Source organism: Oryzias latipes, chromosome 6 (genome assembly GCF_002234675.1).
Source record: "Oryzias latipes chromosome 6, ASM223467v1".
Taxonomy (NCBI): Eukaryota; Metazoa; Chordata; class Actinopteri; order Beloniformes; family Adrianichthyidae; genus Oryzias; species Oryzias latipes.
In genome coordinates, this window is record NC_019864.2 from 28,352,325 (window position 1) to 28,368,847 (window position 16,523).

Consider the following 16,523-nt stretch of genomic DNA (forward strand, 5'->3'; position numbering starts at 1 on the left):
CATCCCTAGAGTTTCATCGACCTTTGACCTCGGGGAGAAGCCGCCATCTACAGTTTTAACAGCTATGTTCAAATGCTCGTCCGAAGGATTTTCCTCCATCATTTTCTAACTTCTCAAGCATGATTAGGAAGCAACTGGGGAAGAAATGTTGCATTTAGGAGTTGTAGATTTGGAAAGGCATGCGCTAGCAAGTACGCAAAAGTGGCGTTCTTGTGTTGCCCGCACATCTTTTGACAAAATACTGTGAAAATATAATTAATGGATCCCTGGCTACAGTTGAACAAAATGATATAACACAGAATACATACATACAGACATTAGAAAAGTGGGTGTGGTTATCAAAAAACATCAGTTGCCAAGGACATTAAAAAAATGACTCCTTTACAGTTTCCTCTGAAACTTGCATTGACCTGTCTGGTATCCCCAGGCAACCAAAACATTAAAATGGTTGCAATGGAGATAAAACCAAGAGAAAAACTGCTATTTTGTGCAAAAGGAGATTTTACATCAATTTGTCACATGCCGCTCTGACTAGCCTGGGTCATATGTGGATGGCGGGGGCAGGCGTGAGTAGAGAGATGTGGCGAGGAATGGGGTGTGCTGTGCGTCAAGAGGGGCAGCGAGAGCGGGTACAATGGGGCTTAATTTTCAGTTTTGGTTTACCTGGTTAATCTCATCAATTTAACGTAAGTCTATAGATGAGGTTATAAACAGAGTATACATAGAGTACAAGTATGAGTGCTGATGGACAATTGATGATGTAGTTATTTTGTTCGTACGCGTTTCTTTGCAGCTTTTTTCTAGACTAAAATTGAAATCCTGACTGAGATGCTAAAGCTGCTGAAACAGGTCAAACCAATATGAAATTTTATGAAACATTTTTTAAAGTAAACTTACTACTGTTAATACCCACAAAACCTCAAACCACATTCAATAAAGCAGAAATATAGGTCCTCAACAGAATAAAACACTTTAAGACACATTTTCATCATTGACCCTTTATTTGGGTTTGTTCAGTTTTTCATGCTTGTCCTTGGATGGAAGAACATAGTTCTATCACAAAAGCAACGTAACGTCTAAGACCAAACATGCAAAAATAATTTAGATTGGTTTTACCTAGGTGGCTTTTCTTTTTTAAATGGATCAACCAACCAAGTATTAATATGTGAAATTTAACTTATTGACATCATGAATTAACAATTTTTAATGTACGCACATCATAAAATCAAAATCATTTTAGTGATTCTGTCTTCAGGTATCAAAGGGAGCACAATTCAAACTAATAAATAACACGCACATAAACTCAAAGAAAGTCCGGCAGACTCGTGAGATGTAAACAGTTCCAGGTCCTGCATTTCAGCTGGTAAATGCTGGTTATTTCAAGCACACTGAACTGAGCTAAACATAGCAGAAAACTTCTAAAATGGTGTACAGAAGAGAGATGGATTGATGTGGATGGATAAATAGACTCAGACAGAAAGCTTAAGTAACAGCTGTGAGCATTTGAAGTGAAACATTCCGGTGTGCTTGAGGCCGTGCACACTCCAGCGGGCTTCCTCTCAGCTCCATGTGGTATTTGTCCCCATCTATGATCCACGGAGTGGGAGCGTAAGCTGCAAACTTTCCCAAGGATACCAACAAGCCACATGCTTCTCTCGCCTCCCTCACTGCTGCCCTCTCTTTCCACTTTTCTTTGACACTCCTATCTCCCTCCACCACCTCCTCACTACCATCTGTTGTGTGGGACATCTTTATTCATTGGAAATCGTTTGGGTTTGACTTAAGGTGTATACTGAAACTTATTTTATGTCTTATTTAACATATCTTGAAGTTGGCTCTAGCAATCCAGTGACTTCGTCAGCCGGTTCTGAAGATGTAAATCTTTCACAGCTTTACTGTTGTCGTGCTCGTCCCTCCTCTGTAAAGGAGCAGCTTAATGCCCGGGATCGTACAAGGTTGTAAAGAGGAGCGGCCGCTTCTCAAGAAGAGCACAGGGGTGTTTTGCAGTTCAATTAAGGCTTGTAAGGCCACCTCAACGGAATTTACCATTGTTGAGTGTGTGTTAAGTGCATTGTGAAGGATTTGGAAGGATTTGGAAGTTGCTCGAACTTTTATGCAGTCGTACGGTGTCCTTATGCTTCACTCTACTCGTTAGTAAGGTGCGCACATTGACCCCGTACTGACTCAGCGCAAAGGCTGCACACACAGGGTGTGCATGTGATACGCAAGTGCACGTAGAACGTCTGTAGGATGCCCACACAAACTAAGCTCTGACTGTCTAGTTTGCTCATTTTTAACAATAAGACTGCATGCAAGAAGCGCACACTTATCACATGAAGAGCACTAATAGACTCATTGTGCAGTCTACGGGGTTTGAAAAAAAAATTATAAGACATGCACACACAGAAAAACACATAACCCTAACATAACAAAGGTGGGACCTCTAAACTTCTGTCCCCTACCACAGCCCTGGTGGGGGGAACCAGGCCCTCGGCCGTGTCCCTTGGGGGCTGGCTTCCTTGGCCTGGCAGCCCTCTATCCGTGCACGGAGAGGGATCCCTGAGTTCCCTGGAAAGACCATGATCGAATCACATCTGAGCCTGGGGGCGTCCGTGTCCCTGTGGTGCGGGTTCTGGTCCTTGGCCTTGAGCACTAGGCCTCTCCAAAATATCAACAGTGGGTGAGGCTGGTCAGACCATATTTACAATGCGCTTTGGGGACCCCCATTCTTCTCTTGGGCACCATCCTCCTGGGCGGGGGCGGGTGGCTCCTGCCTTGCTCTCTCCTGGACCTCCCACGGGTTGGTCGGGTGGGGGCTCACCTCTGGGGTTGGGGTGGGGGCATGCTCACGACTCCTGGGTGGTGGTGGGCTGTTTGAATGGGGCTGAGGTGTGCTCTCCAGGGGTAGGCCTGACATTGGGCCCCCTGGCGCAGTGGGTGGGCTGGAGCTTGCACTCTCTGGCATTGGGGGCCCAAAAGGCTGATCTTTGCTAAAGTATCACATGCTTATGAAAAAATTTGCACAATAACTTCATTTATAATGAGTCATTTTTTAAGAGTTATTTTTGACACTGCAACCCTGTCCAGGGTGTAGCATGCAGTGCTCCATCTTATGTTTCCCTTCTGTGCATTTCTGGCTTTCTTGGATTTTCCAGTTACCACTGGCCAAAGGCAGAGGTGAAACAGGTTATAAAATTGCCCCAAATTTTCACAGAACTGGTTCAGTACCTTCAGCTGCAGTGAAACTCACTCCATGGGTTTTGGCATTGCCAAGGGGTCAGTTACAATGCAGACAAAATGGTGGCACTGCTACAAAACAAAAAGGTAAACAAGATCCACCTACCAAATTCTAGTGTTCCTCTTTCCAATTCTTTTCTGACTCGAGGTTCACTTCCATACCTGTTTTCTAACTCTGCCATCCTTCCTTGCTGCTGATGAGCTGACTCAGGTGTTTCCACATTCTGATTGACTGAACACCTGATCCAGGTAATCAACAGGAAGACGTGCTAGCAGAGAAAACAGGCAGGGTGGTGGATCTGAAGAACCATAGTTGGAGTTCCTTTGCCAATTAGCAATGTAATATGTCATTTGCTGCTTTGACATTTAGCAAAAGCGGTTTGTGCTAAATAATCTGTCCATTAGTGCTTAATAAAAAGAGGCGCAAAGGCAATAAGTGCGTTTTCATTACACACGAGCAAACATTCTTTAAATCATATTTATGCGAATTCATGGCGACGGATGTGAAAAAGACTTTGAGTTAAACCAGATATATTCAGATTTCTGCCCGGACCTAGCGGTCATCGTCATCTATCAAAGGAGACAACGGCGTCTTCCTCAGGCCATTGAGCGGCGAGCGGCTATGGATGAAGCCAATTTGGGAAATTGTGGTTGGTGATTTTACAGAGGAGCTGTGGATCCATCAATTCCACACGACACTCTTAACTTTGGATGAGCTGTGTGAGGCTGTGGGACGTCTGGTGGCGCCCGCTGTTCAACGCCAAAGGCAGCCAGTTCCTACCAAAAAGCGCATTGGTCATGTGAGTATATTAATTTGAAAAAAGTGTTTCTACTGCAGTTTTGAGAAATATGTCGATTTTGATATGCCTGAAGAACCACCTCCTCCAAGCGCAAAAACCTTTCTTTCAATGAATGCCAGCCATTTTTAAATTGTCGTGTTTCCATTAGGTGAATTTACTATCGCAAATCCAATTTGCACAATTCCATAGTCGACGGAAATGCAGCTAGTATGTCTTTGAAAAAAATCCAGGGCTGGTCTATTGGTAATTTTTTATAACAAGGAATAAAAAATTTTTGTTTGAAGTTCAAGCATCATTTGTTTAAAAATATTGTTATAGAAATGTTGAAAAGTTGAAATGCAAACATTATTTAAAAGATGTTTAACTTTTAAAATATAACAAATATTTAATAAATTATGTTAGATTTATAAATTTGAAACAGAGTCTGAAGACTTTGATAGAAATATTAAATGTACTCAACTAACTGGACTGTTTTTCCTAAAAACCTTAAGAAAGTGGAACATTATTTGATATGACATTTCTTTCATGACTTTTTTCCCTTCTCAGGATCTTTTCTCCTCTGACCAACTTTTGGCCAATACTCGCACACAACACACTCAGCATTTGTTTCTTAATTTTACGTGGCTTTTTGTATTTTTCCTTCCAGGAACTTTCTGCTATTTAGTCCCAACTCTTCTGTGTCCAAATGCCCAATAAAACGGCTGAACCTCTTCACCTCCACATATGGCCATGATAACTTGAGCTGCTGTGTGTCTGTGTGTGTCCCCGTGATCTTGGCTGTGCTTGTGAGTCCTCAGGATCTTGGAGCTCCAGTTGTGTGGGTAACATGAAGCTTTGACCCAGACCAGCTGCCACAGATGGGAGAATACAACAGTTAAGCACTAAAGAGGAGCAAAGGCGGAAGTGTTGTTGTCACCAGCTGGCTCAGTGGCTCAGCCAGTGCAGTCGGTAAGACGAATGCAGCAACAGGAACGCGTGGGTGTACATGTGGGCTGCAATGAGGCCCCTGAAGTCGAAGAGGGCAAGTGTTGGCTTGTGAGAACAGCATGCTGCTTTGGATACAGTGCATGTATCCACAGCTGCATGAGTGTGTGCATACGAGTGTGTGTGGGCTGTAACGCTGTTCAGCGAGATGGCCGCGCGTGACGTACTAGCATTTTCTTTAGACCTTCTTCACGTTGGCCTTCACGGTCTACTAAAGCCGCCTTTTGGTGACATTTTAGTCAAAATTGCTCAGCATTTAATGTCAAAATGTTACCACTGCATAAAAGCTACCAAAAATGACCACACAGTCTGTCCTTTGTTCGATCAAAACTAATTTTGCTTATATGGGCAACTTTAGGAGGAGTTTCTGCAGTGGTAGGAATTCAATATTTTATGTCAGAGGCTGTTTTAATCACTTCTTTTTAAGTCTCTTAAAAAACCTTTACGAACAAAAGTTTAAAAGTAGGGAGGATGCTTGTATAAAGTTTAGAGTAACATACAGTGGCTCCCCCTTCATTTTGAACTTTTCTGCACACATGCCTCTGTGTCCAAAACATGTCTTTGAGTGGCTTTTTGGTGCTGCTGAGATCCCACACCAAAGCTGCTCTAAAAACCATCCCTGCAGATGCTTAAAAGGTCTCGACAGTTTGGGAGATAGTTGGGAAAATTCCTACAAACCTGCTGAGATATTGACGGCTCCACTTTCCTGTTGGTTTTCAAAACGAGCTCTTGTGTTTCCACTTAAACTTTTCCATATTTACGCCTGTGCTTATAAAAAGTCCAAGGCCAACATTCCCATTCTGTCATCATGTCATCCCACCCTTTCCTAAGAGCAGTTATTGTTAAGTGGTGGCATTAGGTTCAAATAAGGGGAATCGTCCATTTTAATCAAACAACTTGCTCTTGTTAGAGACAACCTGGATGTGCAACAGCCATCCCCGTTCAACATACCAACTCTTCCTTTGCATATCCTTCAAACTGCTTTGTGTTTGGCATGGAAAAAGTAATAAATGATGGGGGTGTATTAACGAGTTGTCCTTTCAGTGCATAATGGGGCACTATCCTTCACCGTTTAACCCTCTGTTCCATGCAATTAGTTGCCTCAAGTCCTTGTTCAGCTAAAATAATACTTTGGCTTCCTGCTTGCGTCCCAACCTTGCAATATTTCTTCAGCCTTATCAAAGGGAGATTTTAGTGGACTCTAATTCCAAACAATGTCAGGGATTAAAATGCAGCGAAGGCCAGAAGTGTCAAAACGAGGTAGACAATGGAAGATGGACAGGAGGAACTGTGAATCAGGTTAACAGCAATGCCAGTTTCACAAAAAAACAAAAAAAAAAACTCAACTATAAAACAGATTTAAGATACAAACCAAAGAAACAAAAAGGCTTTTTAAATCAACTGTAAAAAGAACTGATATAAGGTTTTACTTAAATTGTGTTTTCATGACTGTTTATCACTTTGCTTAGATCAGGGATGTCCAAAGTCTGGCCTGTGGGACAAATGCGGCATTTGTTCAAATTCCCACAGACTCCTGTCATAAAATCATAAATATAGGCCCCCAGCCCTTTCTGAGAACTGCGTGAGTAATTTTTTGATTGCGTTTGGCCAAGTGATGTTGTTAATCTGTGGGAACAGCCTGTGGCTAATGGACCTTCAGAGGTTTAAGGATCAAATGAAAAGAGCACATTTATTTGTCTGTGTTTAAAACCACAATGGTTTGTACTTCTGAACAAGATCATTATTTTTGTTTTCCTGTTCACACGATTAAAATGTAGAAGTTTATGTGAATAATTTGTATCATTTTATACGAACCCAGATTTAAGTTCTTCATTTCATTTCTGGTCTTCAAATATGAAATTCACAATAATAAAAAAAAATATTTAGATAGATTTCTGTTTTATAAATAAAAAAAGAAGGGATCACACTGCAAAAATGTTTTGATTAAATAATTAGTTTGCAATTAATGTTATTGTAAAGGTTTAAAGAATGGTAACCAAAAAGGTTGGATCGAATTTGTGAACTTTTTTGCTGCTAATACTTTGTACCAGCTTGGAGGATTCGTTCAAAATCGATTGTATACGTTTTGTTTGGAATTGTGTTTAAAGGCTGGAAGTCAGTAATCCAGAGTCCGGCTCCTGGATGGGCTGTGAGGCCCCCAGAGTCAGTTGTGTTTTGGGTAAAAGAAACCTTCCATACAGTGGTGGCTGTGGTGAAAACAGCTGGGATTAGTGCAGCTGTAAAGAGATGGAGCTTTAGACTAAAATGAAAATGACACATATTGTATTCAACTATGGGCTAAAAGAACAGTAACTTTCCTTTACTTCCTGTTTATGTTATGGTGGGTTTAGAGGGGTGCATGTCAAACACAAACTGGTAGACTTCTGGCAAGCTTTGCAGCTGGCGAACAGCTCCTCTGAGATTAGTTGACCAAACTAAACAAAAGATCTACAAAAACAATGAGTCCACAAGCTGTCAAAAACAACCAACGCACAACCATAAAAAAACAAAGGCTTTAAATAGGGTTGATGACAGAAAATTCTTTGTCGACCGTGGCCTTGGGAGGGCAAGCAAATCAAGAGAAAGTTCTGTTACACCGACATGTAAATGAAATTGTTAGGATCCAATTTGAATAAAAACAAGTCAAGCTGGGCCCTAAATAAATCACAAAAAAGGATGGGAGGGGGGATTAAGTTAAGTTAAGATGAAGTTTTCCCCTTTTGTCTATTGAGTTAGGTTTTCAAAGTTGCAACTCATTTTCTTACTTTATACAGTTTAGCAGCTTTCATGCTCACACAACACCTAAACCTAAGGATTCCTTAACAGCTGAGAGAAGCTTAAAAATCTCCACATTAATCATTTCTATCAGGTTCTTTATATGATTTAAAGGAAAATACTGAATGGAAAGTAAAGTTGAGGCGGAAGACAGCGTTGCATATATGGTGAAAATCGAGCGAGAGACCACATGAAGGGCTGACGGTAAGATGGCATTTCTCACCAGTTTCTGAAAAAGTCAACCCAGTTCTCCTTTTCTATCAAGATCTGACTCTGCTATGAGGACAGGCTTAACCCTCCCTGACATTTCAATTTTGTGCAGAACCGGGTTTACTCATAAGTTTGCAGAAGTCATGTGAAGGGTTTTGGCTCAGGATGTGTGAAGCCAGTGGCGGATCAATACATCAGCCTTGACAGGAGGCTCTTTAACTTAAATCAAAATAAATAAATAGCGCCTTGCTAGCTACAGAACATAATAATTTCTTCCAGTGTGGAATTGTGCGAAATGATCCCGCATTTTGGTTGTGTACTCCTAAATACTAGTACAACACAACTTACAATGATTTTTGACTGTCAACATTGAAAAAGTCAAAATGCTTCTAAACATTAGCTTTCAGCAAAATAGGGGCCGGTTGGATCACATGGGTTGTGTCAGCAAACCGCAGCCAGCAAATTTAAGAATGAAGGAATGAGGAGAGACAAACCAAGCAGATAAACCGTGTGACCTTCTCAGATGCGTCTAAATGGGCTTGTTTGGTCTGGACCCAGAGTTTGGATCAGTGTTTAGACATCCAAACAATTAGTATGGACTAACATTATTAGTTACTGAGTACAGGGACCAACAAGGAAAACCACTTCACCAAACTCTCAGAAAACCACTAAGACTAAGCGAAATATTCTGTTGTTCCCCAAATTTCCATTTTGTTGCATTAAACCATGCGGTTGCACCATTGCACCATGAGGTTTTTCATTAATTGTAGCTTTCCCCAAAAGCTATTGGGTTATTTAAGGAGAGGAATATAACAGCCAATCAAATATATTCTCATTTTTTTCGTCAGATCAGTATTTGGCCAGTGAGCGTCCACATTCATGCAGTCAAGAATACTTTAGCTGTACACACATTTTCACATATAATGCGAGTTATGCTAACAAGTGATGCTACATGTGATCTGTGAAAGATTAATACGTCAACACACAAGTCAGAGAACCAAAATGACTCACAAACGCAAGCAGTGATCAGCAGTAAGTATACTTGCCTCCTCTATTCAAAGCTAGTAACGCATACTGCCACTTGGGGTACAATGAAGCCCCATACAATTAACAATTGGTTGCATTCCCTTAAGGATTTTCCCAGACAGAGGTGCTAACCATATCAATACTGTCTTGGCTCCCTCCCTTGCCTGCAGTACTGTGGTATCATATCTGGCCTCTTTGTGCATAGGGGGATTTCCAGCCACTGAAACGGTGAGCCGGTTGGGAATGGACAACCGACCTCCAGCAGCATTTCTTTAACAGTGTGGGAAAGGAGCATCCCACAAGGGACTGAAAGCGACATGTGCACCCACACGATTTTAGGCAGGCCTAAACGGTATTGACATTTGCTAAATGACTGTGTGACGGTGACAGGAAAGAAATGATATCAGGAGAAGCGGAAGCCCCCAAGAGAAATCCTGAAAAACTGTCAATTTTTAGCTATCTACAAACACAGTGGGGTAGTTTTCTGTGGATGCAACAAAGTGAAGGGTTGTCTTTGTCTCATAATAAAGGTGTGACAAGGATGTGAGCAATGAAATGAGACACCATTTCATCCTAGAACCAAAAAAGTTTGAAATGCAGCTGATCTAGATGTTTTAAATAGATTCTGTAAAAGTTTTTTTTCTCAAATTAAGTAAAAACAACAAAGAAAAAAGCAGTTTTTTTATTATTTGTGCATTTTCAATGGAAATCATCAATGTTCAAAAAACCCTCACCTGAGAGCATTGCTTGTGAATGTAATGAGCAGCTGATTTGTAGTAAACCACAAAATTCTATTTTTCCTATTTGTTTTAGTTGAGTTCACTTTGTAGGCGATTTAGCAAACCTTTTCCTGCGAGAGAGAGAGATAGAGAGAGAGATAGAGAGATAGAGAGATAGAGAGAGAGAGAGAGAGAGAGAGAGAGAGAGAGAGAGATAGAGAGATAGAGAGATAGATAGATAGATAGATAAGCGTTGGAATATACTTCATGTGAAATTTTGATTTGAAAGGGTATATTTAAAGCAATCAAATAAGAATCATACACAAAAACATTACAATCATCAGTTATACATTCATACAATGACCTATCAAATTTAGGATAATCAAACATAAAATTAAATATTGCTTGAAAGGGAGAGGAAGGAAGCGAGTTTATATAACCCCACGCCTGTTCTACCGTAACCGTTTTATTACATGATTTATAATTATCTGGTTCCTAGCTTTTATCAAACAGAATTAAGAATCCTTAGGTATCAATAAAGTACATGATAAAGATGAAGTTCAGCAGTCTATATGAATATGAAGCAGTCAGACTGCTTCATATTCATATAGACTGCTGAACTCCGATTGATCACTGCACCCCCCCCCCCCCCCCTCTCCATGGACAACAAGCTAATTCCCAAGTGCAATATCACAGGGCTGTGCAATACTTAACATAACATACTGTGCAATTTGAAAAATACTTCTGTGCAATACTCCGTAACAGACTGATATCACATTGATATTATTATTGATACTATATTTATTTATGTCTGAATGTAAACGGGTGGCCCGGGACCAGAGAGCCTAATTTCGTTTTATCATGATAAAATGACAATAAAGTTTCCTGATTCCTGATATAAAACTATTTGTCGATAAATTGATACACTAAATAATTTACAACTGATAAATAACAAGTGCATCATTTAGTCATTGCAAACACAGAAATAAGAACTAAATTCACAATCCGTTCTTTTCCTCACAGACTTGTAATGTCAGACACAGGCAGGCATATGCGGCTCACAACACAACTTTTTAAAAGGAGTGCCAGCCATTTGGCATGTACAGTACAACAGATGACGGGCTATTGTTGAGGGGTTTTACCAGGCTGCGCTGACTGGGGGCTAAAGTCAGTTTTGTCCAGCAGTCTATACAGGCAGACTGGACAAAGACAGTCCAATGTTTTTTACCCACAGATTTTCTCTGGGGGGCTTTTCACAGTTAATCCACAGACCTACGAGGAGCAGCAGGACATGTCAGTAATACTGCTCCACCTCTGTATAGGATTTAGTCTCTGGCAGCATTGTGGAAGAAAGAAAAAAAAAAAAAATGAAGTTGACGCTGCCTTCTGTGTCTCTGAGGTCACTTTTGTCAAACTGATTCTTCTCCCTGACACTGAGCTTTGAGCACAAGGCTAGCAGTTAACTGGATCATTTTGACCATCAGGTGAGCTGCTGTGGTTTGGGAAGACACTTAAATGCCTGGCTAGCTGTTTAGAACATACATCTATACCCATTATAACCATTATCATGGTTTCTCATATTTTTCCTCTGGCAGCTTTTTTTCTGTATTCTTTCTGGACAATATAAACCTCTTGTATGTTTTTGTTTGAATAAAAATCCACTGAAATATTTGAAATTCCATGTGGTACCCATGTCTGTGGCGCTTTCTCACAGAACTTAAACCCCATTTTCTTTGAATGACAGTTTGCTATTGTTTGAGAATTGTCCATCCAAACCCTAGCAACTTCCCCAAAGTGGTATGCTGCAGGAATTTCAGGCTCCACGGCCAACTCTAGCTACCTGGTAAAGGGGATTAGACTAGCTTTATCCTTTATTCAAGAATGCGGAATGACTGAACTTCTGACCAAGTCTCAGATGAACTTAGAGCCTGTTTGATAGTGTGAACCCTGCAGCCTCTATTGTTGGTATTTCTCAATTTAAACAATCATCAATGCAATTTCAGGCAAGACTTCTCTACATAAATGAGAGATATTGACAGACAACCTTAACAGTAGGGCTGTGCATCAGCAAGAGTCTGGCAATACGATACGTACCCAATACGCGTCACACAGTACAATACATATCGCGATATTGTACCGAAATCAATCTTTTTTAAGAAAATGACTTAGAAAAAACTGTACCTAAATATTAATGTTTTTCGTTGTAATAAAATGGTAAAATTCTATTTATTTAATGGTCACAGTGTTAAGCACTGCAACTGTATTTCATGTACAAGTTGCTTTTACCAAGCAAATTCATAGTGCTTTTATTTTGGTAACTTCAAATATATTTGTCCTTGAAGAGAATAGTCAACATGGTCTAAATCCACAAACAAATATTTTTCAGTATAAGAAAAAAAAATGGAATGAATGTGCCTTAACCAACAAGATTCTAAAAGTATGACTAAGGAAACATGCTGTTTATTTAGAATATTTTTAAAAACTTTTCAATGGTTCAGGAACCTTTATGGGGCTTTATTGATTCTTTCCAGAATCAATACAGTTTGTTGAGGCAGCATGACAGGGTGTAGGAGAGCGATTTAAATGGCTTAGATGCTTTATTTACAAGACAGTCTCACGGCAGCGTTGCAGGCACGCTTTTTCACACGCGGAAGTAAACATGTATTTCACCACTCATCGCCGTTGGCTCTTTTTTTAGAGCGTTGTACACATCACTCTGATCCAATAAGTCGCTAAACTGGAATCTATCCGCATTTTTATATGATGCTGGCAGCAACGTGGCACAGAGTTTCGGTCCGGTACCCATCCCAAGTAAAAACAGAGTCAGAAGGACACTCATAGTAATTTAATAAATATTTCCTGACAGCATTTTCAATTCAATTCAATCTTATTTTTATAGCCCAAATTCACAACAACAGTCGTCTCGATAGGCTTCGTATAGGTAATTGAAAAAGTTAAACATAAAATCAAAAGGATCATAAATACATAGAATTCATTAGGAAAATAATAAATTGAAATACTAAATTAAATCGATACTAATATCGCCGAATGAAATTTTGCGATAAATATATATACTATGTTTGATGATGAGCTGCAACAAGTAGAACCATGTGCCCACTCCTTTTGCCATGCTTCCACTCTTTTGCCTCGAAGCTACGATGTAGAAACAGCAATCATTGCTTGGATTCCTAGGTCATGACGCTGTGCTTCAGGTGACTACCACTCCCAGAAACAAACACCCCAGATCCTCAAGAACTAATCTGGATAACATGTTTTTATTGTCAAACAGCTGCAAAGGAATACAAGACCTGAATAGAGCACTATAGAGGTTCTAAAGTGCACAACTGGATTTTTTTTTTTAAAGAAACTGACAAATATAGAACACAAAACAGATAGCAACGAGACATCTCTGAAACAGAAACACAACTATAGCAGTAAGCTAAATGTTGGTTCATCCCTTAGACTACTGTTATTACAGTAAATTTCTTTTAGGATTAATGCTAACACTGCATTAACCCTGAATGTGATTCACAGATCAAAATTACATCCACCGCCTCTCTTTTGATGTGCGTCAAATGTGATGCACAACGCTTGTTCAAAAATGATCTCATGAACCAATGTCTGGGTTCTTAAGATCACTCCTGGTACTGTGAGGTTCTCCATGTTGTGTGTTTGAATGACGGCCACTTTCAGTGGTACTTCTGGTCTGTGACCCAGTTTGACGACTTGCTGTCCCGCATTTGTCCGGAGAGGGAAAAAATAAAAACATGAATTAAATTAGTGGACGTTTTCTATTATTGTCTGAATACAAATAAGAACCAAAATATCAGATTCTTCTTTATATTGGTCTTGGACATGTCACTGGCCAAAGCTGAGTTCCTGATTGGTTGACTCAAAGCACCCAGAATCAGATATTTAAACTCTGAAAATATTGTACTGTGCTGTACCACAACAAACAGCAATGTATAAAATACCCCGTCGCGAGACCGCCGTGCTTGACGCTCAAAACACACCCCAGGATCTCTCAGCGCGTCTGTACATTGTCTTAATATTCAAAGTAGACACCCCTGCTGCACAAATCATGGACATGGAAAGTGTAATTTGTCCTAAATTGACACCATATTTTATTTTTGTCTTTACTTTGACATCTAATGCTCACACAGATTTTTTTTCAGTTTAGTTAGGGTCTAAACTATTCAACCACAGTTCTGATACAATCAGGCTCCATGACAACAGGAACAGGTAATACAGACTTTTGAAAAAGGTGACGCTACTGGTCACATTCACACATTGATTTGTTCTGAGTAATGAGTTTCCCTTTTGAGTTTTTAATCATGGTTTGGTAAGTGAAAGAGTGGAAGCCAAGGCAACACAGTATAAACTGAATCAAAACATTCAAACTTTGTCTTTTAGCTGCTGTCTTGTTGTTAAGTGAGTAGAACAATCCAAATACTTAATAAACTAAGGACAAAATTCAGGTCTACTGATACTGATACTTTTCAAGCACACGGCGCATTAAAAATCCTTACATTTGTTCTTAATGAGAAAATCTGCCTTAATCTGCGGCTTAATTCTGGTTCAGTTTACCGACTTCAAATATTTTTTCTGTGGTGCACAACGCTCAAAAATCTGGCATTATGTTTAAATGACTAATTGTCCTTCAGCTGTTTGTGAAGGAGGTTGAATAAAGTTTGAGTTAGTTTACTTTTTATTTTTTATTTTACCACATACTCACGTTTTACTTCTAAAATAAAAACATTTACCTTTTTTTTTTCTTTTAACCAGAGAGCCACAATTGAGGGGTAAAAGACCCTCACGTGGAGCTGCAGGTTGCAGACCCCTGGCCTAGACTTCATTACAAAGATGTACGAAACAGAGTTAACGCTGAAGGAAGATGCATTTCAGCTGCGTTTGATGTCTAAACTTACAATTCTAAGAAATGTTGCTAGGCACAGCCAAACTTCGATCACAAAAACCAAACCTTCTTTTTACTCTTTTTTACTCAAATCAAAACCAAACAGGGCTTTTCCATTATAACTCATTGCCTATGTCAGAAATACCACATAAAACAAGAGAAACAGAAAAAGCAAAGCTTAATCTAGAGCTGGGTGTGTCTCAGTTTTTCCTGGGTAAATGCGTCTTTGTCTAGAGAAGAAAAAGAATAAACGATTTATTTTTCAATCAAGAGTATCAGCTCAGCTTCACAGGGTGGGTTTAAGAGGGGGAAAAAAGAAAGTAATGATTTTTTTTAAAGCTATTCTTCCTATTCTAGCCTTCGGCGAGGATGAGATGCACCTGTGAGGGGGATGCTGCAGGCAGCCCTACCCTTGCTCTCTGCTCTGCAGACCAGCTGACTTGTGTTAGTGAGAGAAGTCAGTCAAGGACAGCAACATTCAGGCGTACCTGAAATGAACCCAATTCCTCCAAGCTAACAGTGCTATAGAGGCAGGAGTGAAAGTTGATTTAAGGTAATCTACCAGCAATGCAAACCTAAAATAATTACACACAATGTAAATCTCACAGATATGCTTTTGAATAAAGTCTTGATCCTGATTAATAAATCCTGGTTTAACTCCTTTCTTTTACATTCTGCGAAAACAGCCAGAAAAGGGGGAGCTGACGCTCCAGCCAGACACCTGATGCCCTCCTCCAGGCACCAAGAACCACCGAAAGATTCCTCAGGCCTGTGAAACCACCCGGCTGTGCGCAGGGTTCAAAGATTCAACAAATTCCAGGGCAGCTTTCAGGGGAGAGTTACTTTGTGAGCGACCACACAGAACCGAAAAACCTCCAAAGGTTTTAGAATTGTGTTTACACATTTAGCAAAGTTGTCAGTGACGACAACAAGAAATTTTGAAGCAGTTATTGGTGAAAAAATGTTTTATTTTCTATCATAGTGATAGAAAATATGTCAATCAAACAAGATCCAACCGGATTTCCATATTGGTCGATAAAAATGCTTGGTTGAATAGTAAATAAAAAAAATTAAAAATGTAAATGTCTTAGAACATTCGTCATATGTTGGATTAAATCATGTTGGCTAAGGCAACAACCTGGGAAACATCCCATTAGAGTGGAAGGTTAGATAATAATTTGAGGAGATTTGTATATGTATGTGTGTGTGGTAAGTCCAGATGGACTGAGGGCCAATATGGACAGAGTGGGGTCATAACAGAAACCAGAGTATCAAAGCTAAGAGAGCGGATTCCAGAAACTTGGCACTTTCAAGTAGCACTTATCCAGGGGTATCATATAAACGTAACCCTGCTGTCAGAATGGGTGCCTAGAAGGAAATGAGTTGTGGGTCATGACCTTGAAACACATGTCAAACGTTGCCGACCAAGGCCTACGGAAAGTCACAAGGTAAGCAGCACAGCTCCGGCCACTGCGCGCCAGATGGCTTGAAAATCTGAGTCGACGGCTGATGGAAATCTCTTAAGACCCTCTTTCTGCCTCAGCCCCCTCCGTAAGAGCAGCAGACTGATACATAAGTAACATGGCAACTGTCAAGGGCTGACCACACACCACTTTGGAGCAATTTTCTTCCATTTGTCTTCCCACCAACTTAAAAAAAAGAGAAGATTTTCAGGAGAAAAAAGGGAGATAAATGAGTTATGTAGATGGGAAGCCATATGTTCACATTTATTAGCTTAATTTGGTAGGTAAATGTCTCTGGCTGAGATTGATTATTTTAGAATACACCTTTTTGCGTCATCTTTACTTATTGTCTGCTGCAAAGCATATAGGCGACGCTAGTAACCACAACAGCAAC

At 40.1% G+C, this 16,523-nt stretch overlaps 1 long non-coding RNA gene across 1 annotated transcript; it reads left to right on the top strand.

Moving 5' to 3' along the window:
- Positions 1–6,999: 6,999 nt before the first annotated feature.
- LOC110015270 lies at positions 7,000–15,727 on the top strand. The gene is made up of 3 exons (XR_002290449.2): positions 7,000–8,000; positions 15,024–15,219; positions 15,353–15,727. It is a non-coding gene; the product is annotated as an uncharacterized LOC110015270 (long non-coding RNA).
- The last annotated feature ends 796 nt before the right edge of the window (positions 15,728–16,523 follow it).